Source organism: Elephantulus edwardii, unplaced genomic scaffold (genome assembly GCF_000299155.1).
Source record: "Elephantulus edwardii isolate Elephantulus edwardi_28Jun2011 unplaced genomic scaffold, EleEdw1.0 scaffold00003, whole genome shotgun sequence".
In the NCBI taxonomy this organism is placed as follows: Eukaryota; Metazoa; Chordata; class Mammalia; order Macroscelidea; family Macroscelididae; genus Elephantulus; species Elephantulus edwardii.
Genome location: NW_006399753.1, coordinates 5498320 through 5526052, shown reverse-complemented (window position 1 = coordinate 5526052; position 27733 = coordinate 5498320).

Here is a 27733-nt window from a genome sequence, read left to right as displayed (position 1 = left end):
CATTACTTTGGGAAGATGTATTCCTAACACATTCTAAACATAGAGTAACATCTTGAGACTTGGTAAAATAAATCACTTCTGGTTATTTTCTCAAAATGGGTTTCCTTAAGGCAAATGATCCTTTATCAGCTCCAACAGGTTACATGATTGTGTGCTTCTATTTTCTAAGGATAATCGTGCTCCTTGTGGTCCCTGTGTTATGACTGAGAGTGTGCCTTCACCTTCAGGAAGGTTGGGATGGTAAACTGTAAGATCATCAGAACAGTATCATTCTTTTTGTAGTCAAAGTCAATAGCTTCATTACCAATACTTTATCTGAGATGATTTCTGCCATCGCTGTTAAAATGCTTTGTTCAGACATTATTGCTGCATTATTGGGCCGTTCGCGCATAATGTTAATTTTCTGTTTGATTTTTTTGTAAATCTGTCTGCAAAGCAGAGTCTGTACCCATTATATTAACGCCACAGCAACGCAGTAAATCAGGACGTAGCGTTCAGACATCTGTAATTATTTTATCGCACTGTGAGAGCCGTGAGGCACAGGTGGCATTACAATGTTCTGTCTGATTTCTGATAACTTCGGCTCCACTCCTTCACAAAAGCAGAAACAGTTCCAGAGCCTTCGTCTGTTTCAGGGTGAGCAGCCGTAATGATTATATGTGTGTTGTCTTGGTCACTTAACGTGGAATGCAGGGCTACCGTTTTTCTAGCTCCTTATCATTTCACATTTTTTATGAACCATTTGTGTAGATTTTGGACAATGAAAAAGGAAGACCAAAGAAAAATTGGTGCTTTTGCATTGTGAGGTTGGGGAAGAATAATGAGTATACCATAGACTATCAAATGAAGAAACACATCTGGCTTAGACGGAAACAGTCGTGATGCTCCTTACAGACAGGGATGAGGAAAGTCCATCTCACAGACATTGGGTATGTTGGTAGGAGAGTCCAGTCCATGAAAAAGTACATCCTGCTTATAAAAGAGAAAAAGACCACAGATGAGACGGATTGACATAACGACCTTGACAATGAACTTAAGAGCTGCAGAAATGATGAGAAGGTTGCAAAGTGGGGCATGGCTTTCATCTATTGTCCACAGGATTGCTATGAATCAGTGTTGACTCGATGAGACCTAAGAGCAGCAGCAGAAATACAGTTTTGTCTTGGCGGTTTTTTGCTTTGTTTTGATTTGGGTTGTTGCTTCTTCTTTTTTTTTTTAAATTTTATACTGGTTTATTTACAAAGTTCATACATATTGTTTTTCACACTCGATCTTTCCCATTTCCTTCACACACACCCACCCTCCACTCATCAACTTGTGCGACTCTATGATTAAAGCCTCCCTTCCGCCATTCTCACCCCTCTGCCCCCACCTCCCCCACCTTGGATCCCCATACTCGATCGACGTTAATGATCTTAGACAATATTTGTCCTCAAGTGCTCCCAGCACAATTTCTTAGTATAAGCTTGGTGATTTTTACTAAAAATTTTGCATTGAAAACAAAGAAGTAAACAAATAAAAAAACCAAGTCCACCGGTGCCCAGAGGATTCTCAGTCATAGGCAGAGAGGAGCTGCCCCGTGAGGCTTCAAAGGTGGTGCATGTGTGGAAGCAAATGGTCTCATCCTTTTGCGGGAGGTTTTGAACAACCAACATCTAACAGTCTAATGCTGGATCCACTGTGTCACCAAAGCTCTTCCACTTTGTAAAGTGCCGTGGCTGTTAGACCCGCATGTAACATAGCAGAACGCCCTGGAGTTGTTTAATTTCTCAATCATTTCGTCTTTTGCTCGGTGATAAACATTTGTTTAAACATCTTCAACTCAAAATGATGTTAATAAAGAAATAACTGAATGAATGAATGATGTTATTGAGGCACTAGGAACAGCTTTCCTGCCCCAGCCCCTCATCCCCTGAAAATGTGTACCTGCACCAAGTGTGTCTCCACCCCTTCCCTGGTCAGGAGTGACTCTCAGCTGCTGAGCCGTCCGTTGTCTGCAGTGGTCCTGAAACAACCAGAGACACCGAGAGATGAGAACTTCAGCTGCTTGACAGCCCCATGTTCCTTGATGTCAGTTATCCCTAGTCACAGCTTCCACACCAGCAGCACTATGTCCAGGTGTCAAGGAATATTGACACAGCAGCCAAGTTCATTGGGGGGGGGCTGCCACTGTTGGAGTGGCTGGCTCTGCAGCTGGGATTGAGACTGTGTTTGGGAGCCTCATCATTGGTTAGGCCAGGAATCCTTTTCTGAAGCAGCAGCTCTTCTCCCACGCCATTCTGGGCTTTGCCCTCTCAGAGGCCATGGGGCCTGATGGTGGCCTCTTTCACCCTCTTCATCCCCACCTCACATAGTTTGTTGGTTTTCTCCCCCCATGGCTCTTCTACCCATGTGTTCCTTTCCTCATAACTCCCCAAGCAGCCTGGGGTAAGTGATTGGCTCAGACTTTGACTGAGGAAAGATAAAGAAATACCGTTAATAAGATTAAAAAAAAGAGATGGTATTGAATATGATGTGTTCTGTTGTAAAATGAAATTAAACACTCAGCTTAATTCTCATGCATGAAGAGAGGCACAACAAACAGGAGAAACACACGATGCTTTGAATTTCTACTAGACATTAGGTGCTGGATTTACTTAATAAACTTAATGTTTAGTTAAAGGCAATGAGATAGGTTTTCAAATCCATGTTTACAGGCAAAGAAAGTGCTAATGAAGCTTTACAATGTTTCTAGTTTTCTTTTAAAAGAATACAAGAAAACTATGCATATGATTATACAGTTATAAACTGGTGAATTCAGAATTTCAACTGTGGTCTGTCTGACTCTGCAACCGTGATATATCTCTCTGTCATCATATTGTGCTGCTATTATTATTATTAGGTACCATCATATAGTGACACTGTGCATAACAGGTTCTTTAATTTTGTTGTGGTTGTGTGCACTTGAGTCAGAACTGAGTCATGGCTGATCCTCCTGGAGGACATTATCCATCTTTTTCCTATGGAACAGCTGATGGATTCAAACTGTGTACCTTCGCATTGGCAGAGCAATTCTTTACCATATGGCCACATATGTTTGAATAATAGTTGCACTGAAAACTGTTACTTGTATGTCTATGGATAATATCCTATCACAGTATTTTGTTTCAGGCTTTATTTCTAAATATTTTTTGTAAGTATGAACCCAAAACCATTTTTCTTCAGTCATCATCTCTGTATAATAGAAACTGATTTTTCTGATTCAAAATCGTCAATTCCAATCTATATCATTAATGCCTAGAGTGTCAATCATTATGCATTCCACTTCATTTTTGACAACTTCCAATTTTCTTCGATTTATTCTTCATATATTTCATGATGCAATTATTAATGGATATCTGAGGCTGTTCCTCCTAACTTTTAGGTGACTTCCAATCTGAGAATCCTACATACCGGGCCTATGTCCTAATGCTTTTCTGTTATTCACACTGTTTTCATAGGTCTGCCATTTCACAAGCAGATGGTAGTCTTACATTTTAGTCTGTCTTGGTAGCATACTACCAACTAACAGCTTGAAACTGATCAATTGTGTAATCAATATGCATTCATTATAATTGAAGCCAAGAATGCAAAAATTGGAAACAAGGAAATAGGACTACTAGTTGGAAAACATGGGGTTAGTGGTGAAAATTAGGTCAGAGTTCAAATGATAGAATTTTGTAAAATCAATTATTTCTTCATTATAAATACAATTTTTTTAAAGTCATAAATGAAGATTAAACACGTAAAATTTGTCTGACCAGCTGTACAGGAATTATATTGGCTACAGTTGTGGAAAGAGTCAATGGAGAAGCTAAAGTCAGCAGTCAAAAGAAGGACAGGGGCTGACTATGGAACAAACCATCAATTACTTATGTGCAAGTTCAATGTGAAGCTGAATAAAATTTTTAAAATTCCACAGAACCAACCTACAGCCTTGCATCTAATCCAATTGAATTAAAAACCCATCTCAAGAAGAGATTTGCACCATTGAACACTAACAACCAAAGACCAGGTGAATTGTGAAATGACATCAAGGATATAATCCATGAAGAAAGAAAAGGTCATTGCAGATACAAGAGAAAAGGTAAGGCCCAAATAGATGTCAGAAGAGGATCTGAAACTTGTGCCGGTATGCACAAAAGCCAAAACCAAGGGTAAAATGCTGAAATAAGAGAATGGAACAGAATATTTCAAAGAGTAACTCAAGAAGATGAAGTTCAATAATATAATTAAGTGTGCAGAGAGCTGGAGTTACAAAAGAAAAAACAAAGAATACACTTGATATTTTTCAACTTGAAAGAATTGAATACAAATTGAAACCTCGAGAAGTGATACTGAAGGATTCTATGGGCCAAATCTTGAATGATACAGAGATCATCAAAAGAAGATGACAGTATCTTCAAAAAGAGTCACTTTACAGAAAAGAATTGATTTACATTGAAACATTTTAGATCAAGAAATAATGGCAATGAAAAAAGAAATTCAAGCTACCCTGAAGTCATTGTCAAAAAAGAAAATATCAGGAATTGTTGGAATCCCAATTGAGATGTTTCAACTCACAGACGTTCTCCTCGACCTGCTCCCTAGCCTATGCCAAAAAATTTGCAAGATAGTTACCTGGGCTACTGATTGGAAAAGATCCAGTCAGTTTGAGAAGAGATCTCATAAAAAGAGACTGGTTCCAAATAAAAAAATTAGATCAAATAAAGTATAGAAAATATCAAATAATCTCATCAATATCAACTGCAAGCAAAATATTGCTGAAGATTATGAAAACTGGTTAAAACAGTACATCGACAGGAAATTGTCAGAAATTCAAGCGGCACTTAGAAGAGGATGTAGAAGAAGGAATATCACAGCTAATGTCAAATGAATCTTGACTTAAAGCAAAGAATACCAGAAAGATGTTTACTTGTGGATATCATAGGGAAACGTTTGACATTGTGGATCATGACACAGTGTGGATCTTGTGGAGAAGAATGGGAATCCTAGAACCTGCATCGTGCTCATGAAAACTCTAAAACAAGGGAACACAACATGGTCTAAAATCAGGGAAGGTGTGCATCACAGATGTATGTATTCTTTCTTCATATCTATTTAGTATGTATCCTGAACAAATGACTTAAGAAGTTAGACTACTTACTTGAAGAAAAACATAGCATTAGGTTTGGGAGTAAGACTCTTTAAATAACTTGCATTATATAGGTAACACAACTCTGCTCGGACAAAGTTTAAAAAGATGCAAAAAAAATTACTGTAGAAGATCAAAGACTGAAATCGTCACTGGATTACATCTCCCCATGAAGAGGACTGAATTCCTTACTCATTGACCAACAGACAACATCATGACAAATGGAGAAAAGATTGAAGTCGTCAACAATTTCATCTTACATGGACCCATAATTACAGTGATGGTTGCAACAGACAAGAAATCAAAATATACGTTGCACTGAGAAAACTGACTATCAAAAAAAATCTCTCCAAACTGCCAATGAACAAGAATTTAAAGACTTGGGTGCATCTGATCCAAGTCATGAGGTTTTCAGTTTCTCAATTGTGTCTGAAAGCTGTGTTTGAATAAGGAATCCTGAAGAATAATGCATATCTTTTATTTGTGGTGTTGGTGAAGAGTGTTGAAAATTCTATGGACTGCCAAAAGTGAAACCAAATCTGTCTAAGAGCATGTATAACCATGGTGTTCCTTAGAGGCAATGAGAGTGAAACCTCCTCTCACACACTTTGGGAGTGTTGTCAGAAATGGCAAGTCTTTTACAAAAAGACATCATGCTTGGAAAATTTGCAAGTGAGTGAAAGAGGACCACCTTTAGTGAGACAGACAGACTGACATAATGACCCTCTGGGCTTCAGCATGGTAGAGATTGACACAATGGCACAGGATAAAATGTGTTTCAGATCTGTTTTTGATAGAGTCACTATGAGTCATAGAAACATTGCCTGGTCCTGTCTCGTCCTAAGCTAGACTGTGTAAAATATTATTCTGTTTCTCCTCCTGTAATGCATGTTTGTCTGCAAGGAAACAATTTTGCTTTTTAATTGTTTTTAATTTTTAAAATTGTAGATTATTATTTTACTATGATTGTGATTTTAACTTTATAATTAGTTATGAGTAATTTACTCATAAATTACTTTGATGTTGATGTTGTTGATATTGTTAAGTCCTGTCAAATTGAGGACAAGTCATCGTGACCCATGAAAAACAGATCTAAATCCTGTCCTGTCTCGTTCCATCCTCATAAACTCTGACACACTTGATCCCATTGTCACAGTTACTGTGTCAGCCCATGTCCTCAAGGGTCTTACATTTTTCATCATTCTACCATTGTTCCAAGCATGATGTCCCTCTCCAAGGAACAGCCCCTCCTAATAACATGCCCAAAGTATGTGAGATGAAGATTTAATGTCTTTGTCTTCAAGAAGCAGACTATCTGCACCTTCTCCAGAATATCTGTTTATCCTTTGAGCAGTTCATGAGATATTCAATACTCTTCTTTAACATGAAAACTTAAAGTATTGATTATTTTTCTGACACCCTTATTCATGGTCCAGATCTCAGCAGCGTAGTAAGTAACTGAAAAGCTCAAGGCCTGAATCAGGTGCAGCTTAGTATTCAAACTGATATCATTGTTCCTCAGGGATTTGCAGAGGTCCCTAACTGTAGACTTTCTCAATGCATTAATCTCCTGACTGCTGGTACCAAGAGTGTTGCTTATGTATTCAAGGAAAATGAAGTAATTTAAAATTTTAATCTTTGACAGTTTGAAATAACTTTGGTAGGTTGAAAAAAGTAATTACCAATGTTACATCATCTTGATAGTCAAATTGTTAGATTTCGGGAGCAGGAGAGAATGGAGGACGGGGAGAAAAAGGGAAGGCCTAAGAGTTGACAGGTAAATACCATTTCTCTGGAGTTCACATTTCATATCTACACTCTGCTCCAACTGTGTCATTTGAATTTACTTTCTTTGTTAAACAAATTAGCTTGATTATTTGTGCTGATGAATCCAGTGCTCATTCTCTGTAATACAAAAGACTTTAGGGTCTCCAGGTAGTTCCTCAAATCTAGAAGAACCTGCAGGCCCTAATGATTAATTACAATATTTGTTTAATTGCATTTCCTTGTACTGTACATTTGTAATTATGGCTGGACACCATCTACTGAAGCACCAATGCTATTTCATGATAGAAGAGATTCAGGCAAAGATAAATCATCTGCCATTCCACCATTCAGAGAAAGAAAATATAAAAAGCACTCTGCCCAATGTGTTTCTAGATTTTAGATCAGATTTTTATTCAATTACATGATTTTTGTAGAATGGCCTTTGTTTGGCTTACAACAAGAAAGGAGACATTTGGATTTGAACTCCTATTATCAGAACATTATTAATTTTTATAATATGTTATTGTGTTGATTGCTGTTAAATCAAGCATGACTCTTATCAACCCTATGAACAAAAGACCTGAAGCCTTTCTATAAATATTTATATTTATCAAAGTTCATAGAGTTTCCAGAGGCATGGTGTTTAGGAAGTGGGTGCCACTCCTATAATACTATATATATAATGAATAAAGAAAATCAATAAATTCATTTCTTTGCATTATGGTTTTGATGTAAAGTACTGAATATACCATTTACTATTCAAAGAGTAAGGTGCGTCTGATACAGGCCATGGTCTTTGCAGTCACTTGTTATGCATCAGAGAGTTGGACAATGACCAGGGAAGATAGAAGGAGAATTGGTGCCTTTGAGTTGTGGTGCTGGAGAAGAGTATTGATAGTACCATGGACTGCTAGGAAAACCAACAGATTCATCCTGGAAAGGGTTAAATCAGGCGGCTCCTTGGAGGTGAGGATTCTGAGGCTCCATCTAACATACTTTGAACATATTGTGAGGAGAGACCGGTCCTTGGAGAGGGACATCATGCTTGGTAGGGTGGAGGGACAGTGCAGGAGGGGAAGGCCCGCTATGAGGTGGATTGATTCAGTAACCGGGGTAATCAGGATGGGTGTGTCAGAGACAATGTGATTGGCATAGGACAGAGCAGAGTTTAGGGCTGTTGTGCATAAGGTCTCTATGAGTCACTCGACGACGGCACATAACAACAACAATCCTGGAGGAAGTGCAGCAGCCATGGTGCTACTTAGAGGCAAGGATGGTGACACGTCATTTTATACTCTTTAGACTTGTTATCAGGAAGCATCAGTCCTTACAGCAAGACATCATGCTCTGAAAAGTAGAGCCTCAACAAAGGAAAGAAGGATCCTCTTTGAGATAGACTGACGCCCTGGCTTCAACAATGGGCCCATACAGCACAGGGGTTCTAAGGATGGTGCAGGATTCTGGGAGGGTTCACTCTGTCGTACTTAAGATGCCTAAGCGTCTGAGCCAATGGGGCAACTACCAAGAAAATATCATTATCGTCATCATTGTCATTATCATCATAATGATGTTATCACATAATTTTTAATGGAAACCTGTGGAAAGTCTATCTTTCAATATGACTTTATTAGCCATCTGAATCTGACCTAACCACATGGATGGGTGAGGATATTTGAATGGGTCATGTTGTCCTATATGCCGTGAGATTGACTGTCTTCCACTCCACAAGAGAATTGACCATTCTCAACATTCTACATGGGCATTGGCTCTAGTTTTCCCAGTGAATGGAGCAAGCTAGAGTGAGAGAAAGATAGATCTTCCCCTACCAGTGAAGAGGAAAGAGACTTTCTCTCATCACCAGGAAAAGAGTAGTCATGACTGAAATGGAGATTTGATGTGAGACAAGACCTGGAATGAGAGAAGGGGAGACCAATATGGGCAGGACTGAGAACTGTTTTGGACAAGAGGAAGGAAAATCAATATTGGAAGGAATGAGAACTTGAGGATACTATTCTAAAGACACAAACTTGGAGCTCAGGTGCTTGCATGAACATTTTGGGAGCTGTGTTGACTGTATTGCATTATTAATCTGGACTTCCCTAATATGGTTTTGTGTGGCCTGTGAGCTATTCTATCAGATTTTGGACCCACCAAAGCAGTAATATTGATGTTGAGATGAATAGAAAGAGGTATGGAAGCATAGAGGGCATGTCTGACTTCATAGGAATTGTTTTTCATTATTGATGCTATGGATGGGACTAGTTCCCCTTTGTGTAGTTGAGAAAGGTCAGACACGGCCTTCCTCACATAGCTCTTTCTCTTTTTATAACCAGTAACTTATTTTGGTTTTGGAAAAGCATGCCATGTTTCACAAGTATTTTTATTAATTTTTTTTTATTTTTAGTTACAACATCATCATATCAGACCAAAGCCAAGCAATAGCTTCATGCCACTATGTCTTAGAACAGATTATATGTGGTGTTGTTGTTAAGTGTTTGTAAAAAGAGCAAATGCTACGTGGGGGTAGCCATGGCTGACCTTTATCACCTTCACAAAGAGTAACTGTCCCCGTCAACAGTTTCAATAACGCGAAACCAGTTCCCAGGAGGTCAGACATGTCTCCCATGCTCCCATACCTCTTTTTACACATCTTAACAAAAATTGTACTGCTTTGGTGGATTCAAAATATGATACTATTTTTCACAGACTGCAAAGAAGCATGTTAGGGAACTCAAAATATTATTATCCAGATTAATAACAGTATACATTCAAGATAGCTCACAAAATGTGCATGCAGACACCTCAGCCATGAACCTTGCAGCTTCAGAATAGTGTTCCCATAGTTTCAGTCCTGCCAATATTGTCTCTCCCCCTCCCCTCCATAAGGTCCCATCTCATGTCTGGTTTCCAATTTGACCAGCAGTGTTTCTGCTATAGATGTAGCTGGAGCAAGAGGGGCATCTTCCATTGTTTTACTTTCTTTTCAATGGCACCAGAAGATGCTTACTTCTTAATGCTGGATTGCTCAATTCAATGGTGAGGCTAGGCAATCCCCTTGTGGATGGCTAGTACACCCCTTTTGCATATTCCCATCCATTCAGCAAAGCCAAATAATGGCTAGGACAAGTCATAGTGAAAGATAACTTCCACAGTGTTGTGGAGTCTAAGTACGGCTCAGAGTGAACCTATGAACAGTAGATCTGAAACTTGTCCTGTCCTCCGCCATCCTCATCATGTCTGACATGTTGTTGTTGTTGTTATGTGCCGTCGAGTCGCCTGCGACTCATAGCGACCCTATGTACAACAGCCCTAAACTCTGCTCTGTCCTGTGCCAATCGCACTGTCTCTGACACTCCCATCCCAATTATCCCAGTCACTGAATCAATCCACCTCATAGAGGGCCTTCCTCTCCTGCGCCGTCCCTCCACCCACCCAAGCATGATGTCCCTCTCTAAGGACCGGTCTCTCCTCACTACATGTCCAAAGTAAGTTACACGGAGCCTCAGAATCCTTGCCTCCAAGGAGCCACCCGGTTTAATCCTCTCTAGGACAAATCTATTTGTTTTCCTAGCAGTCCATGGTATTCTCAATACTCTTCTCCAGCACCACAGCTCAAAGGCATCAATTCTCCTTCTATCCTCCTTGGTCATTGTCCAACTCTCTGATGCATAACAGGCGATTGCGAAGACCATGGCCTGTATCAGACGCACCTTAGTCTCCAGAGAGACACCACTGCTCTTCAGCACTTTGGAGAGGTCCCTAACAGCAGACTTTCCCATGGCAATGCACCTGACATACATGGGCCCATTACTACAGTCACAGTGTCAATCCATTTGCTTAAGAATTTTCTTCTCTTTCTCTGACCCTCCACCTTTCCAAGCCTGATGTCCCTCTCCAAGGAATGTTCACTCCTAGCAATTTGCCCCAAATAAGTGAAATGAAGCTTTGTCATCGTTGCCTCCAAGGGGCACTCTAACTGAACCTTCTCCAAAACATAGCTGTTTGTTCTTTTGGCAGTCCAAAGGTTGTTCAGTAATCTTCTCCAACATCACAGTTTAAAAAACTTCGATTCTTCTCTCATCCTCATTTATTGCCATCTCTCAGATACAAACCAAGAAAAGACCACAGACTGAATCACGCACACCTTAGGCCTCAAAAACTAACCTCATCACTTCTCAATCATTTGGAGAGGGCCCTGCTGCAGACTTTCCCAGTGCAGTACACCTCCTAATCTCCTGACTGCTGCTACCAAGGTGTTGATTATGAAGCCAAGTAACATGAAGTAGTTGACAATTTCAATCTTTTCTCTGTCCATCATGATGCTGCCTATCAGTCCAGAGTCAAACATTTTTACTTTCTTGACATTGAGATGCAGTCAGTATTAAAGGCTACATTTTTTTTATCTTCTGCAGAAAATTCTCCTCTCATTTTCAACTAGCAAGGTTGTGTCATCTGAATAAAATAGGTTGTTGTTGAGTCTTCCCCTGATCTCGATGTTACATTATTCTTTATAGAGCCCTGCCTCTCAAATACACAGATTGAACAGGTATGGAGAGAGGATGTAGGAACAGGGAACATAATTAGTATTAAATAAACACAAAATATGAACAATTAACTTCAGAAAGTATATGAAGTTTTATAAATAAATACATATATGCACTTATGTGTACATACAAAAATACATGTATGTTGTTGTTGTAGTTATGTGCCTTCAAGTTGACTACGACTTCGAGTGAGCCTACGACCAATAGCTTTAAATCTTGTCCTACCTTAAACCAACCTCACAGTCTCTGACACATGTGACACCACTACCACAGTCACTGTGTCATTCCATCTCATGAAGCATCTTCCTCTCAGGCTCTGACCTGCTACCCCTCTGGCAAGATGTCCTTCTCCAAGTACTGGTTCCTCGTGCCCATGTACCCAAAGTATAAGATACAGGGCTTTAAGATCCTGGCCTCCATGGAGAAATTTTGTTTCCTCCCTCTCCAAGACAGATCTATTTGTTTTCTTGGTAGTCATGTTTAAGACTCCTCTCTGGCACCACAAGTCAAAGGCATCAATTCTTTTTCTAGCATTCTTAGTCATTGTCTATCTCTGTGATGCATAACAAGTAATTGTAAAGACCATGGCCTGGATCAGGCACACCTTAGGCTCTAGACTGACATCGTTGCTTTTCAGTACTCTGGAGGGGTCCCTGACAGCAGCAGATTTTCCCAGTGTAATTCATATTTTGATTTCCTGACTGCTGGGGTCAAGTGCGTTGATTGTGGAGCCAAGAAAGTTGTAATTGTCAACGACCACAATCTCTTCTCCATCTGTCATGGTGCTGCCAATTGGACCAGTAGTGAGACATATATATATATTCCTACACAATGTATGCGTTCTTTTCATTAAAACCAATTTTATTTGGGGTTACTAAGTCTCAATAATCTCTCCCTATTGACATTTAATAATAATAATAAAAATCAGTGGAACTAAAGCTGGCTGAGTACCAATTTTATACTCTCGAAGATGTCTTTCACAAACAAAAAGAGACATGAAATTATCCACTTAAAGGAATTAACTATTTTTGAAGACTTGTGTGAATGGAAGCCATTTAATCTTTATCCTCACACTTAATAGAAACCAGCTTCAAAGAACAAACCTATAGATGTGGTCAAACGGTGTGATTTCTAAAAGAAAAGACTTTGAATATATGATTAGTTGCTGCTACCCCATTCAGTCCTGCACTGTCTCTGTGAATTCACCTAAATCCTTTTGAATATATGTATTCAATATCCATTAATGGCAATGCATAACATTTTCAAGCTTCTTTAATTAATGAATCTGTGACCACTTTCTTACCAATTGATGATATGAATGCGTTCAATGGTTGGTTCTGCTGAACTGAGGTAGCAATTGCAGGTGCTGCAGAGCTTGATGAAATGGCATTTTTCACAGAACATTTCTTTATTCACACTCCCTCTTACTTACTGAACTGACTCGGAGCAGCAGCACACAGTAACAGATCCACCACACGATGCACTTCCTAGTGAGAGTGGAAACAGCTGTTATAACCATATTTGACTCTTCAGTGGATCCTGTGTGATAGGTACGTAAGAAATTTTTTTCTTATGTATTAATAATGAGGATATTTTTGTTATTGTTTTGTGTTGTTGTGTTGCCTGTGACTCACAGTGACCCTATGTACAGCATCTCTGAAGACTGCCCTATCCTGAGCCAGTCTCCCTGACTCTGACACACCTACCCCTATTGCCCTGCCCTAGGTACTGTATCAATCCATCTCTCCTGGAGTCTTCCTCTCCCGTGCTGTCTCTCTACCCTTCTGAGCATGATGTCCTTATCCAAGGACTAGTCCCTCCTGGCCATATGCCCAAAGTATGTGAGATGGAGCTATGAAATACTAGCCTCCAAGGAGAAACTTGGTTTCACCCTCTCCAAGACAAACCAATTTCTCTTCTTGATAGTCCATGGTATGTTCAAGACTCTTCCCCAGCACCACAATTCAAAGGCATTGATTCTTCTTTTGTCATCCGTAGTCACTGTCCAGCTCACTGATGCATAGCAAGTAACTGCAAAGACCATGGCCTGAATCAGGCACACCTTAGGCTCTAGACTGACATTGTAGCTTCACAGTATTCTGGAGAAGTCTCTGACAGCACATTTTCTCAGTGCAATTCATCTTTTTATTTTCTGACTGCTGGTACCAAGAATGTTGATTGTGGAGCTGAGCAAGTTATAATTATTACCAACCTCAATCTTTTCTCCATCTATCATGGTGCTGCCAATTGGCCCAGTGATGAGAATCTTTGTGGTTTTTTTTATAATTTATTTTATTTTATTATTTTGTGTGTACCATCAAATCAGATCTGACTGATACAGGAGGAGATTGTCCCTCCTTCTTCAGCAGAGCATCTGGTGGATTCGAACAGAGCTCCCTAATCTTTTTTTCTTGATGTTGAGCTTCAATTAATAAGGAAAACTACAGCCCTTGCTTGATCTACTCAGCAAGTGTTTCAGGTCCTCCTCAATTTCAGCAAGCAAGGTGTGTCACCTGCGTAACATAGGTTGTTGATGAGTCTTCCTCCAAATCTGATGCCACATTCCTTCTCAGAAAGCCCAGACTCCTGAACGCTCTGTTCAGCATATAGATTGAAAAAAAGTATGAAGATAGGACACATCCTTGACACACTCCTTTTCTGATTTTGAACCATGCAGTGTTTACTTGCTCTGTTCTGAGGACTAGTTAGAATATATCAATAATATATAGAACATATGTAGAATATATGTTCTGAGTATAGGTTTCGCAGCACAATCAAGTGTTCTGGGATTCCATTTTCCTTAAGGTTAGACACAGATAGAAAGTCCTTTGGAACTCTTTGCTTTGATTTGGCATTGATTGATTTGACATTGGTGATAATGTCTCTAGTGCCATGGTCTTTTCTAAACCCAGCTTGTATTTCTTGTAGTTTTCTGTTGATATACTCTTCCAGATGTTCTTAGATGATGAAAAAGATTAAATTATCAGAATAAAATTATATACTGCTTTTCATCAGATCAAAAGTTTAAATCTATATTTGTCTGAGTCCAGATTAAAAACAAACAAAAACCAAAGAAGCTAGAGACAAATTTCCTCAAATCAGATTATAAATGAATGATGTGGTTGCAAATAAATGGGAGTAGGTATAAGGATATTAGCTTTCTATATCAAGAAAACAAAGATTCTCGCCACTGGGTTAATTGGCAGCATCAGTATGGATGGTGAAGAGATTGAGATAGTTAACAGTTTTAGTTTGCTTGTCTCCACAGTCAACACTCTAGGTAACAGCAGCCAGGAAATCAGGAAACAAATTGCATTGGGAAAGTCAGCTGTGAGGGACCTCTCAAGAGTACTGAAGTGCAACGACATCAGGCTGGAGACTAAGGTGTGTCTGATCCAGGCTATAGTCTTTGCAATTACGTGCTATGCATCGGAGAGTTGGACAGTGACTAGGGATGATAGAAAGAGAATTGATGCCTTTGAGTTCTGGTGCTGGAGAAGAGTGTTGAATATACCATGGACTGCTAGAAGAACAAACAGGTTTGTCCTGGAGAGGGTGAAGCCGGAATGCTCCTTGGAGTCAAGGATTCTGAAGCTTCGTCTGACATACTTTGGGCATGTTGCAAGGAGGGACTGGTCCTTGGAGAAGGACATCATGTTTGGGAGAGTGGAGGGACAGTGAAGGAGAGGAAGACCCTCGATGAGATGGATCAATTCTGTGAGTGGAGTGGTGGGAATGAGTGGGTTTGAGACAGTGAGTTGGAACAGGATAGAACAGAGTTTAGGGCTCTTGTATGTAGGGTCGCTATGAGTCACAAGCGACTCGATGGTACATAATAACAACAATATGCTGCACCAGAACTGGCAATATAATGACACTGATGTTGTTGTTGTTAAGTGTTGTAGAGTTGTAGACGACCCATAGTGGCCCTATGAACAAATGTCTTGAACACAAAACTTTCATCTCTTCTCCAAGTTCATAGCGTTTCCAGAGGCAAGCTTTTTCTTCCTTTCTTTTATTATGTTGCTGTTATTTGCTCTCTAAATCAGTGATCCCATATGTTACGTAGCAGAACTCCTTCAGAAAATTTTCTTTTTTCTTTCTAGTATTTTTAAAATTGTGATTCTAGTGAATTTTTAGAAAACATTTTTTTAATCAATTCATATTTTTATTGCATATTTTATTCAACATTAGTTATAATTTGTACAATGCCTGGTTGTCCGTTCATCCCATTCTCTATGGCTTTCTTAACTTTAGCAAGTACATTATGAGGTCTTTTTCCCATACAGCTGAGGGGAGAGTTCAAACCACTAATCTTGGGGTTTGGTTAGCAGTTAATTGTAAACTTGTACCATCAGGCTATTACAAAGTTAAGCATATATAATTTAATATGTGGGGGAAACACCGAGAGAGAATGAGGGACAGAGACTGCGAGAGAAGGAAACAGTATTTTAAAAACCAATCCCCCTCTGTCATTGTCATCAAGCTGGGCCTGACCGGTAGCTGACCCAGCAGCTGGTTTCCACATCCATTAACTGCATGGAAGAGCACTGCCCATCTTCCTCCTGTGAAGCCATAGACGAAGTTGAACTGCCAGCGAAGATCTACCCTTGATTAGGAGTGTTAACTCCCTACAGACTATGGCACTAGAGGTCAATATACACATCAGAAAAGAACTAAAAATCTCAAATCCACGTAAAAACTCCTCAACACAGGAAGGAGGGACGTTAGGAAGAGGAGGAGGAAACAGAGTATGTACATCCACAGCCTCTGAGAAAAATTGCTTTCTCTGCAATCAGACCAGAAGAGGATGGCATCTCACATAACTGAATATTTTTATTAAAAACCTTGTAAAAACCCCCACATAATATGGGAAAATGCAGGTTGGAACTTTAAATATACCTGGGATCTAAGATTTTTGAAACTAGGAAGAGTGAATTAATCTCTTGCTCCAATGGCCTGAGATAACCTTTACATAAACCCAAAATATCTCTTAAGGTGACCTTCAACCAAAGAATAGTTTAATCGGTAGAGATCGTTCACCTCGAGCATTATGCTTTTTCAATATTTGTCAATATTGTTGTTTTTGCTGTTCTTAAGTGCCATCATGTCATAGGCAACTCATAGCGACTCTGTGAACACAGACCTGGATACTTAGCTTTCATCCTTTCTCCAGGTTCTCAGAGTTTCTGGAGGCAAGCTATTTTGGAGGTGGATGCCTCTCCTGCTTCCAAGCTTGTTTTAATTGGGGATCTCCACTATACTTTGTCCACCATGCGTAACCATTATCACATTTGACACATCAGTGTCACAGTGTTTAGCATCACAGCAACCAAGGGTTACCTCTGTACAGCAGTGGACAGACCAGTGCTATACAACCTAGAAGAATGTTTGACCAGAAACAATTAAAAACAGGCCTAAGGGCCGTGGATTAAAGTCACCCATCTTTGGTTTGGTAACATCACTTTCTGTTAAGCCAAACTTAGTGGAAGTGAGTTTATGTTAATGAGGGAGGGAGAAATTGTTCAGAAAAAGGAGAGTGATTGCTTAGCTCAAAGAGCTTACTCAACGTGGCTGAACTGTACGTGTAAAAACTAGAAGGTGAACATGCCTCGCCATGTGTACTCTGAACAGAAATCACAACAAATTAGAAAAATAATAACTTAATCTCCTCCCTCAGTATTACATGAAAAGCATAGTGAAATAAGTTCAAAGCAGAAAGATGGTGGAAAATAATAATCAGAGGAGAATTCAATAAATAGAAATCAGAAAAATTAAGAAAAAGAGATGCTAATTATTTAAAAATCTGATAAAAAAGCATGAAAGAAGGAACAAATCACTACTATTAAGAATGGAATATTATGAAACAGAGGATATAACCACATGCCAGCAGATATTAAAGCCTAATAAGAGAACACTAAAAACAACTACAAACAAAAATCCCCTTTGGTAGTACTTATAAACACTTTTCCCTGTACATTTGTGAGCCACCTGGGTAGATCACTTTGAAGACACTAAAGAGCATCTCTCCAAAATGCTAATGAGTAACGCTATCAGTTTAAAGACTGAGGTGCACCTGATCAAAGCGATGGTATTTTCAATTGCTTCATTTACATCTTAAAGTTGAACAATTAATAAGAACAAATAATTAAGAAGAGTAGTGAATGTACTACAGACTGTCAAATGAAAAAAACTAATCTATGTAGAAGAAAGTCAAGTAGAGTGTTCTTTAGAGGCAAAGATGTTGAAACTATCTCACTTATTTTAGACATGTTTTCAAGAGAGGTCAGTCTTTGAAAAAGATGAAAAATAATGAAAAAGACATCATGCTGGGAGAACTTGAAGGTTGTGACGTGGCATCAAATCAACTCATAACAATCCCATGAATATTAGATCTGAACCTCCCTTATCCTGTGCTGTCCTCGTGATCTCTGTGGTGCCGAAGCCCATTGTGGAGTTACTAGGTCAACCCATCTCCTTGAGGGGCTTCTTCTCTTTTGCTGACCCTCTCCCTTTCCTGGCATGATGTCTCTCTCCAGGATTTATTACACCTGAAAACATGCTCAAATTGTGAGATGGAGTTTCACCATCCTTGCCTCTCCAGAGCATTCTGAGAGCTTGTTCTTGGAAGTCTGTGGTATATTCAATACTCTTCACAAACATCACAATTCAACGGCATCAGTTCTTAGATGACACAAATCGGTTCCTAGAAAAACAGAGACGACCACAGGTCACTCATTATAAATCTGGTAATTTAAATAGCTATGTAACTATGTAACTACCGTACAGAGGTCACTTGTGGTTGCTGTGAGCCTGAACACTGTGACATTGTTGTGTCAAATGCATTAATGGTTGGTTACCCAATGCGGACAGATAGTGGAATGGAGCTCCCCGAAGAAAACAAGCTTGGAAGGAGGAGTGGCATCCACTTCCATAATAACTTGCCTCCTGAAACCCTATGAACCTAGAGAGAGGATGAGAGACACTCAAGCGTCGAGGACTCTCCTTCATAGGGTCGCTATGAGTCGCCTGTGACTCGATGGCACTTAACAACAACAACAACAACAACAACATGTAGCTATTAAGAAAATGAAATGGAATTAGTAATTAACAAATTTACAAATAAGAAATCTCCTGGCACAGATGTTTTCATGGAAGAATTCTACTCAGAGTTTAGAGAATTAACATCAATTATGTACAATCTGCTTCAGAAGATGGAGGAAGAGGGAACATGACTCAATCAGTTTTATAAAATATCACTCTAATATTGAATTCTAACAAGGCATTCCAAAATACAAGATTCAGGCACACAGAAAGGAAAGACTAGATCAACATTCTTCACACGTGTTGTTGTCAAGGACCTTTGAGTCCACTATGACTCATACTGACCTAACAGGCAACAGACTAGAACCTTGTCCTCTTCTGCAGCATCTCGATGATCTTGACCTTGCTGGAGTCCGTTGTTCACCCACTGCACCAATTCATCTCCTGAAGGACTTTCTATCTCTCTGACCCTCCATCGAAAGCAAAGTCTCACCATACATGCTTCTAAGGAACAGTCTAATTACACTTCCTCCAAGACAGCTTTTATGTTATTTTGGCAGAACATGGTATTTTCACTACTTTTACCATACAGTACAATTCAAAGGAATAAATCCCATGGTCTTTCTTATTAATCATCCAACTTTCAGATGCACACAAAGCAACTGAAACTATCAAGGCTTTGATCAGATGCTGGAAGCACGAGTGGCCTAGTGGCAAGAAGCTGCTCTGCAATTCCAATAGCATGCAGTTTGAACCCACTCTGAGCTGCTCTGCTGGAGAAGAATGGGCGGTCTCTTCCCATGCGATTAACTGCTGAAAGAACAAACAAATATGTCTTGGAGAGAGTAGCCAGAGTGATCTTGGCAGCAAAGATGATAAGGCTTATTGCTAGGAGGGGCTATTCCTTGGAGAGAAACACGTGATGCTCATAAAGGAAGAGGATTGGCAAAGGATAGGAAGACCCTTGACCAAGTGGATTGACCCAGTGACTGTCACAATTATCTCTAATACATTAGGAAGTGTGAGAATGGCACTGGGTAGGACGGGGCTCAGATATGTTGTTTATAGAGTCACTGTAAATTGTACTTGACTCGACGGAACCTCAACAGAACAACAACAAGAATAACAATGTGTAGTTTATGTTAAGAATGCAAAATTCTTCAATATTCAAAATTTAATCAAATTAAGTAAATTTATTACCTAGGTAATAATAAAATAAAAAATTTTAAAAATCAACTCATCATATAAAAGTATGCATAAAATCTCATACTTCTTCAGGATAAAAATGCTCAGAAAATGGAACTAGAGAACAATCTGATAAAGAGAGCCTATTTAGATTATGCTGAAGAAAAAACAAGTGTATCCACTCTCATCACTGAAAATAACATAAGAAGTTCTAGTCAGTGCAGTAAGGGAAGAAAATCAGAAACCCTTGAGACAGTAAGGAAGAAGATCAACTAGTTCTATTTGCAGGTGTGCATATGCAAATTGGATAATAATTAAAGAAAGCTAAACAATTGCTGACTTCAAATTGAATGTTGGCAAAAAGTATTGACTATAGCATAGACTCCTCAAAGAATAAACAAACCTACTTGAGGCAAGGACGATGAGTCTTCATCGAATATGCTCTGGACATGGCATCAGACAAGGTTGAGGTTCAGTGTAGGAGAGGAGGACACTCCAGGAGAAGGACTCACAGAGTGACTTGTCACAATGTACTGTGACACACAGCAGAGATGGCAAGGATGACACGTAAGACTGGAAGGATTCCTTTTGGTTGTACATCAGCATGACAGAATCTAATAAATACATGTACAGAGGGCACTTTTATTTACCTGCAAATCTTAAAATATCTACCTAAGAAAGAGAACTAATTAGTGAGTTCATTTAGGTCTTAGGTTTCAAAAAATTTATATAAAAGTTAACAAAATCCCTGTAAACTAGTCATTGCACATGCTCTCAAACCAAACTCCTTGCCATCTAGGCAGAAGCCCCTAGCTGGCCCTTCAGTGAGCTTCTCAAGGCTGGAAATCACAAGGGAGATCTCCAGTTTTGCTCCTGCTAAAGACACACAGAATATCATCATATATCAATATTAAAGTAAACAATATCAGTTGAAATTTAGTAAAGAAGAAAATAAGGCATCAATTCTTCCCACAGTGATAAGCAGGTTTAGCCCAAATCTGTGAGAATTTTAGCAAGACCTTTATAGATACTGATCATTCTAAATGTGTGTGGAAAACCAAAGAAGCATAGCTAACTAAAAGAATTTTTTTTTAAAAATGTAAAGAATATTCACAGTCAATGATAATATTGGTCACATAGAGTCAGTAATCTAGTATTTGAAGAAAAACAGACATATAGATCTAGGGAAAAGCATGGAAGAAAGAATTGTAGAGAGTACAAGTAAAATAAGGAAAACTGAAGAACTGCTGATGTGTTTGAATTGTAGTGTTACAAAAAAAATCCTGAAAATACATGGAAAATATATGGACTGAAAAGAATAAACATAGCTAATTTGGAAAAAGTTCAATCAGTGTGCTCCTTAGAATTAAACATAGTAACACTTTACCTGACATACCCTGGGCTTGTTAACAGGCAAAGCAAGTCCTTGAAAAAGGATGTCACACTTAGAAAAATGTGTCAGAGAAAGAGGAAGACTCTCAATGAACTGGATTGACAGAGCTCCTGGGGCAGTGGGCTTCCGCTTGGAGGACGTTCCCAGGAGGGTGCAGGATGAGGCAGGGTTCTGTTCTGTCCCACGGAGGGTCATTGTGTGTCAGAGCTGACTCAAAACACTCAACATCACAGGTTGAGAGAGTGACTCCGGGTTAACTCCTTGTGGTGCAGGAGCTAAATAATTTAGCAGATAACCAAAAAGATCAATAGTTTGAATTCATCAGGCTTTTTTAAAATTAATATTTTTCTCATTCATTCATATACATTGTGTTTCATGTCTGTATATTGTGTTTTATACAGTCTTTCACTTATACAATATTTAGTTGATTTATAATGTGTTGGGTTTTTTGTACTTCTTACAATCGTCTTACTAATAAGTATTTTCACGACTATGTGTAAGCCTGCCACTCCATGCCCTACTGTATCCATTTTAGATAGCCAGTTTCTGATTTGCCCATCCCTATAAAATCAATACCCTAAGAGAACAAGTGCACTCCTCTTGTTGAAGGATTCTCAGCACAATGTGGAAACTTTGAGCATCTGTACCCACAGGCAAAGTGCCGTCCAGAGCAAGCCATCAGGCTGCAGCAATTTAGCCTAGTTCACAGCATAGATAATCTTCTCTTCACTTGGTTGAGTTCTGGTCGACTCATCCTCAGCCATTCATAGCTAGGTTCAAATGGACATCAGCTGCCAACACAGGAGCCCACACTTCTCCCTGAGTTCCAGACCTGTGGATCTCCTCACTCAACCCCAGTCCCCGCATGGGGCCAAGTCACGTCAACCAGCACGGAAGGAAAACGTCCACGCTCAGCCCATCTCTCCATTGTTGTATTCCTCCCACTTCTCCCCGTGTGGATCCAGGAGAGCACTCAGTGAGCATGCTCCAACCACAGTGCTTAATGAGAAGAGGCACGTTCTGTCGATCTGGGCGAAGCAAGCAGCACACATCGTCTGCACTAGACAAGATCTAGAATGACAAACTGTGCTGCTGTCTGGGTCCCCAGAATCCCAATCACTGGGGTCATCAGGGACAAGTGACCAGGAGAATGTGAAAGATGGCCTCCCTCATATCTTTTTTAAAATACCTCAGTTTTTCTCTTTTAATAATCTTTGATTTGCCCAAGATATTTTGTTTGTTCAAAGTTGTCTAGATAAAGAGAAAATAAAATTAGAAACTATTGGAGCAGAGTATCTCTAGAGTCTTTCTACTGTTCTCTATGCCTGGGTGGCAAATGCTGATTACGAGTCTTGGGTGGTGCAAGTCGTTAAACACTGGACTTCTAACTGAAAGGATGAAGAAGTTCAACCAGAACTTGCTTGGAAGAAAGAGCTGGAGACCCACTTTGGAAAAACCAGACCTTGAGAACTCTGGAGTCTTCTGCTCCCCAGACGCAAGTGGAGTCGTCGTGAGACGGTCAACTTACGGGCATCTGGAAGCTACAGTGCTGAGCCACCAGCCCCACGGTCTGCCTGCTTCATACTTTTATGAGAGATAGTCGGCAAAACCTTTCACCTGATCCCTCCCCTGGAAATCCTGGACCTGCAGGCATTAATAAATATCGAGCTAATTCTGAGTCAGTATCTGTCATTCTGCGTGCTCTGGCTCTGGGAGGCTGGCTTGGTACGAGAGACAGGGCTGTAATTCTAACCCTCATTGTTTCTATTGTTGTTCTCATCTAATTGTTCAGCCATCACAGTTATATTAATCTCATTCTTCAGAAGCGTGAATTTTATTTGATGCACAAAAGATCTATCTAACAGCATGTCAGAAATGTGTTGTTCCCTCCTCCCAGGCTAAAATCTCTACAAAGAAATGTGGTAATAGGAGACTTAATTAATGGGACTATCATCCCACCCTTTCCCTCATCTGTCCCCTAGACTAATTACAGCCGAATAGTATATGATAGTTCATAATTGTTTACATGACTTGGAGCCTCCAAAGCAGGGTTTTTAATCATGATGCTAGTGACATTCTAGGGTGGACTACTGCAGGTTGGGGGTGGGGGAGCTGGTCTTTGAAGGGTGTATAGCAGCATCTTGATTTCTACCTAGAAAAAACTAGAGATAAACCCCATCAACTCTGTGGCAATGAAAAATGCTTCCATACCACCAAATGCTTCATGGGGCCGGGGGTCACTCCATTCACCCGATGTTGAAAATCACTATTTGAGATTTTATGTGTATATGTATATGTATATGTATATGTATATGAATATGTATATGTATATGTATATGTTCGGAAGCATGAGTGGCATCCCCTTCCTAAACAACCTGTCTCTGGAAACTCTATGAACTTTGATAAATGTCAATAGTTATAGAAAGGTTTCAGGCCTTTTGTTCATAGGGTTACTCTGAGTTGTTCTCGACTCGAAGACAATCAACAACAACCTATATATGTTTTTGTATATGTATATAAAATGTCTGGTAGCCTGGTGGTAAGAAGCTGCACTGCAGTCTTAAAGACACATTGTTTGAATCCACCATCTGCTCTGTGGGATAAAGATGGGCAATTTCCTCCTGGGCAATTAATTGCCTCTGAAAACCCACTGTGGGGTCAGCTATGGGTGGATTCTGACCTGACCACATACAACAGCAACAAGTTTTTAAAAGCTATAAATTGCACATGAGGAAATGGTCTATCTTTCTCCCTCAGAGCAGCTGGTGGATTTGAATTGCCAACTATTGGATTATCAGCACAATTACTTACCTGTTAGGCTACCAGAGCTCACTGTCTGGGATATATAAATATAGATAGATAGATAGATAGATAGATAGATAGATAGATAGATAGATAGATAGATAGATAATAGATAGGTAGATAGATGATAGATAGATAGATAGATAGATAGATAGATAGATAATGGATGATGGATGATAGATGATAATAGATAAATGATAGATAGATAGATAGATAGATAGATAGATAATAGATAGGTAGATAGATGATAGATAGATATATAGATAGATGATAGATAGATAATGGATGATGGATGATAGATGATAATAGATAAATGATTGATAGATAGATAGATAGATAGATAGATAGATAGATAGATATGGATACAGTTAGAGACATAGATCTACGTTTCTCTATCTATACATGCACATATAACATGAAGACCTGGAAAATCATAGACGCAAAGGCTTGGGTTTTTAATCGCAGAACCGCCCATAATATATCTACTATGCTGTAAAATGTCTGGGATTATAAAAGAAACAATCTTTGCTCAAATAGAACAGTAGAAACCATCTACGTGCAGGATATTCTTCTGAACGTGGTCCTGGAGCCGTGAACAGACAGGAAAGCACTAGCTTGTGATATTCATGCTCATTCACGTCCATGAATGACTCCATCTTTAGCCAAATCTTTCTTTCCTGACTGTATGCTGAAGACTCACTCTGTGAGACGGCCATGACAATGGAAGTACCCTGTTGCCTAATAACACTCCTGAGAACGAACATTTGTCATGAGGGAGGTAGTCTCTTAATATTCACAAAACAGCCTGGTCGCGGTTGTCCACAAGCCTAACAGCCCTTAATAGTATCAAGGAAAGTAATAGCTGAAGCAGCTTGTTGTTTTGTTGCTGATAGACGCCATCACACCGGCTCCTCCTAACAGCAGCCGTGTGTACAACCAAAGGGAACCCTCAGGCTCTCCCATGTTGTTAAGTCATCACATCGGTTCCTCTACTTGAAGATGATCCCTGTGCTGACACCCTAGTTCTCCAAACATTGTGGCCTTTTCTAGTCACTGGCCCCTGCTCATAACACGCCCTAGTACATGAGATCAAATCTCATCATTCTTGATTTTAAGGGGCATTCTGATGACATTTCTTCTACGACAGACTTGTTTATTCTGTTGGCAGTTTGTACAACCAACAGTCTTTACCAACATCACAGTTCAAAGTCACCGAGTATTCCCCAGCTTGCCTTATTCGTTGTCCAACTTTCAGCATGCTTAGGAACTGATTGGCAAGATGGACCTTGGTGTTTACTACGGGACCCTGGTCCGTTGGTACGTTAGAGAGGTCCTCATTGCAATATCTCCCAATTAATTGATCCCTTGGTAGTTGCAATAGATCCCAATTAACAGATGAGTATATTGAAAAAAAACAATTTTTTTAAAAAAAACCAAAAAACTAAAGGTGAGTTACTTCAGCTAGGCTACACAGTGATCAGAGCATCCTAACACCTCTTTACACAAGCTAAATAGCTTTCAGATGCTGAGGATGGAAGGAGGGAGACCGACTGGGTCATCTGGAGTAAGTGGCGCTGCTGGCATTCTCTAAATAGAATGACTGGGACTCTTTTGCTGGTACATCTGGGTTACAACCATTCAATCTCAGCTCATACATTCAACACCCTTTGAAATTAAGTCTGCTTTCAATTGGACACTTGAATGAGCGCCTTTTCATTCACGTTAGGTTTTCTGCTGGTTCATTCTATGAGAGACCAAGCTCACTGAGGTTTAATGACAGGAAGTCAGTTATTCACTTCCCTTTCAATCTATTCAAGGTTTGGACTCATGTCTGGGCTGTGCTCCAGGGGCTGTGTTCAAAGATACTTACCAAAGATACTAAAGATACAAAGATACAAAAGATACTTAGTGAAGTTCTCTGTGTGTGGGTGTCGTCATCACAGTGTGCTAGCATGGTTTTCCAAAGCCACCAGTAGCTTCTCCCTGAAATGACCCCAAATCCTGTGAAAGATCCTGAATGCAGACCACAAACCTCTCTGAGGTAATGATAGTTCACTTCAAGAAAAACTCCATCCCAGAAAATTATAAACATGAGCGCACAGTATAAAGACGAGGTCAGAGAAGAGGGTTTCCAAAGCACTTACGTGCATCCCAGGAAGACCTGCTCTGTCACTGTCCTGGGGGCTAGGTAAAAACCAAGAGGAATCTATAGATTGATAATGTAATGAATGATTCAGCATGTATCACATGAGCAGTAGAGACAAAAGCCATGGTGAGAGAACTTAACTAGGTCACTGAGAATCTGTGTGAGAGATTAAGATCAGAGGTTGGTGTATAAACGTTATGTACATGGAGTCAGGACTATCTCATAGCTGGCATTCTTCTGTGAATGTTTACAGAGTAGAGAGCACAGAGACTGGGCATCTGAGGTTCTGGGAAGCTTTGCCCTCGACTCCATGCCTCACTAACTTTCACAGGTGAAGTCACTTATTTTAATTTAAACTTCCCACATAAGCGTATTCTGCTAGGTGTCTTAGCTACTGCTTTCTCTGTAGGGAATTATGATGCAAGGGGGAGGTCTGCACCAGGAACTAAAGATTCCTCACTTGATTCTAAGCTTAAGTAGACCTTTCCAGAGACTGTCAGGAGCTACAAAGGCACAACACACAACCCCAGTGGCTTTAATTATATAACACGCAGGTGGCCTCAAATCATGCGTGCTTGGTTGGGAATTGGCTTTATGTACCGTTTTATTTTTTCAGTGGATATTTCAGTATGTGTGTGGCACATCCTATACAACATTGCCATAAATATCTGAATTGAATGCTTTCCTTTTAAATTTTCCATTTATAATTGCTTCATTTTTGTCCATGTGCATGAAATGGAAAAAAGGACGATGCCCCATGCGTGGCAAACTCTTGGTAAATATTTGATAAATAGAACATAAATATGTGTGTGCACTACCATCTATATTTAGAAATACTGCTGTGTGCATGTAATCGCGTGTATAAGGATGTGAGTGTGTGAGTGTGCGTGTGGATCACTTAACTCCCAAGTGTGTCAATCTGTGGTTCAGTGCAGAAAAGTCAGATTAACTGATGCGTGTTCCAATACATCTTTTATTCCACACCTATCTGACAACTGTTAGAGGACCGTGAGAAATGATTAATGAATACTTAAAAGACAAATGTATGCCTTGTTCCTTGCCATTTATTTAAATAGCTCACTTTAGCTTCCAATCAAGACAGAAATTAATGCATCAAATATTGAAGGCTCACAGGTTGATGGTAAGAGAAATCACATACATCTCTTGTATACACACACACACAGACTGGTGTCTGGCCTTCCCAGCACATAGCCATAGCTCACTATGCTTTTGGATTGAACAACAAATGATGCGTTGTCAAAGTAATGTTAGAATGAGTAAATGAGAGTTTTTCCTGAATTGGTGTTCAGTCTCTGTTGACAGAAACTATGTGAGTGAATCACTCAAAGGTTAGTTAGTAGAAGGATGGGACTTCAGAAAAGAATCTCTGATTCCCAGTTAAGGATTTTACACTATAATAAAGAGCTAGTGAGTGATTTTAATCCACGGCCCTCATGCCTGTTTTTAATTGGTTTTGGTCAAATATTCTTCTAGATTTTATAGCCCTGGTCTGTCCACTTGCTGTATGGAGGTAACTCGTGGTTGCTGTGAAGCTGAACACTGTGACACTCATGTGCTAAATGTGATAATGGTTTACCCATGGTGGACAGTGTTTGGTGGAGCTTTCTGATCAAAACAAGCTTGGAAGCTGGAGTGGCACCCACTTCTGAAACAGCTTGCCTCCAGAAACCTTATGAACC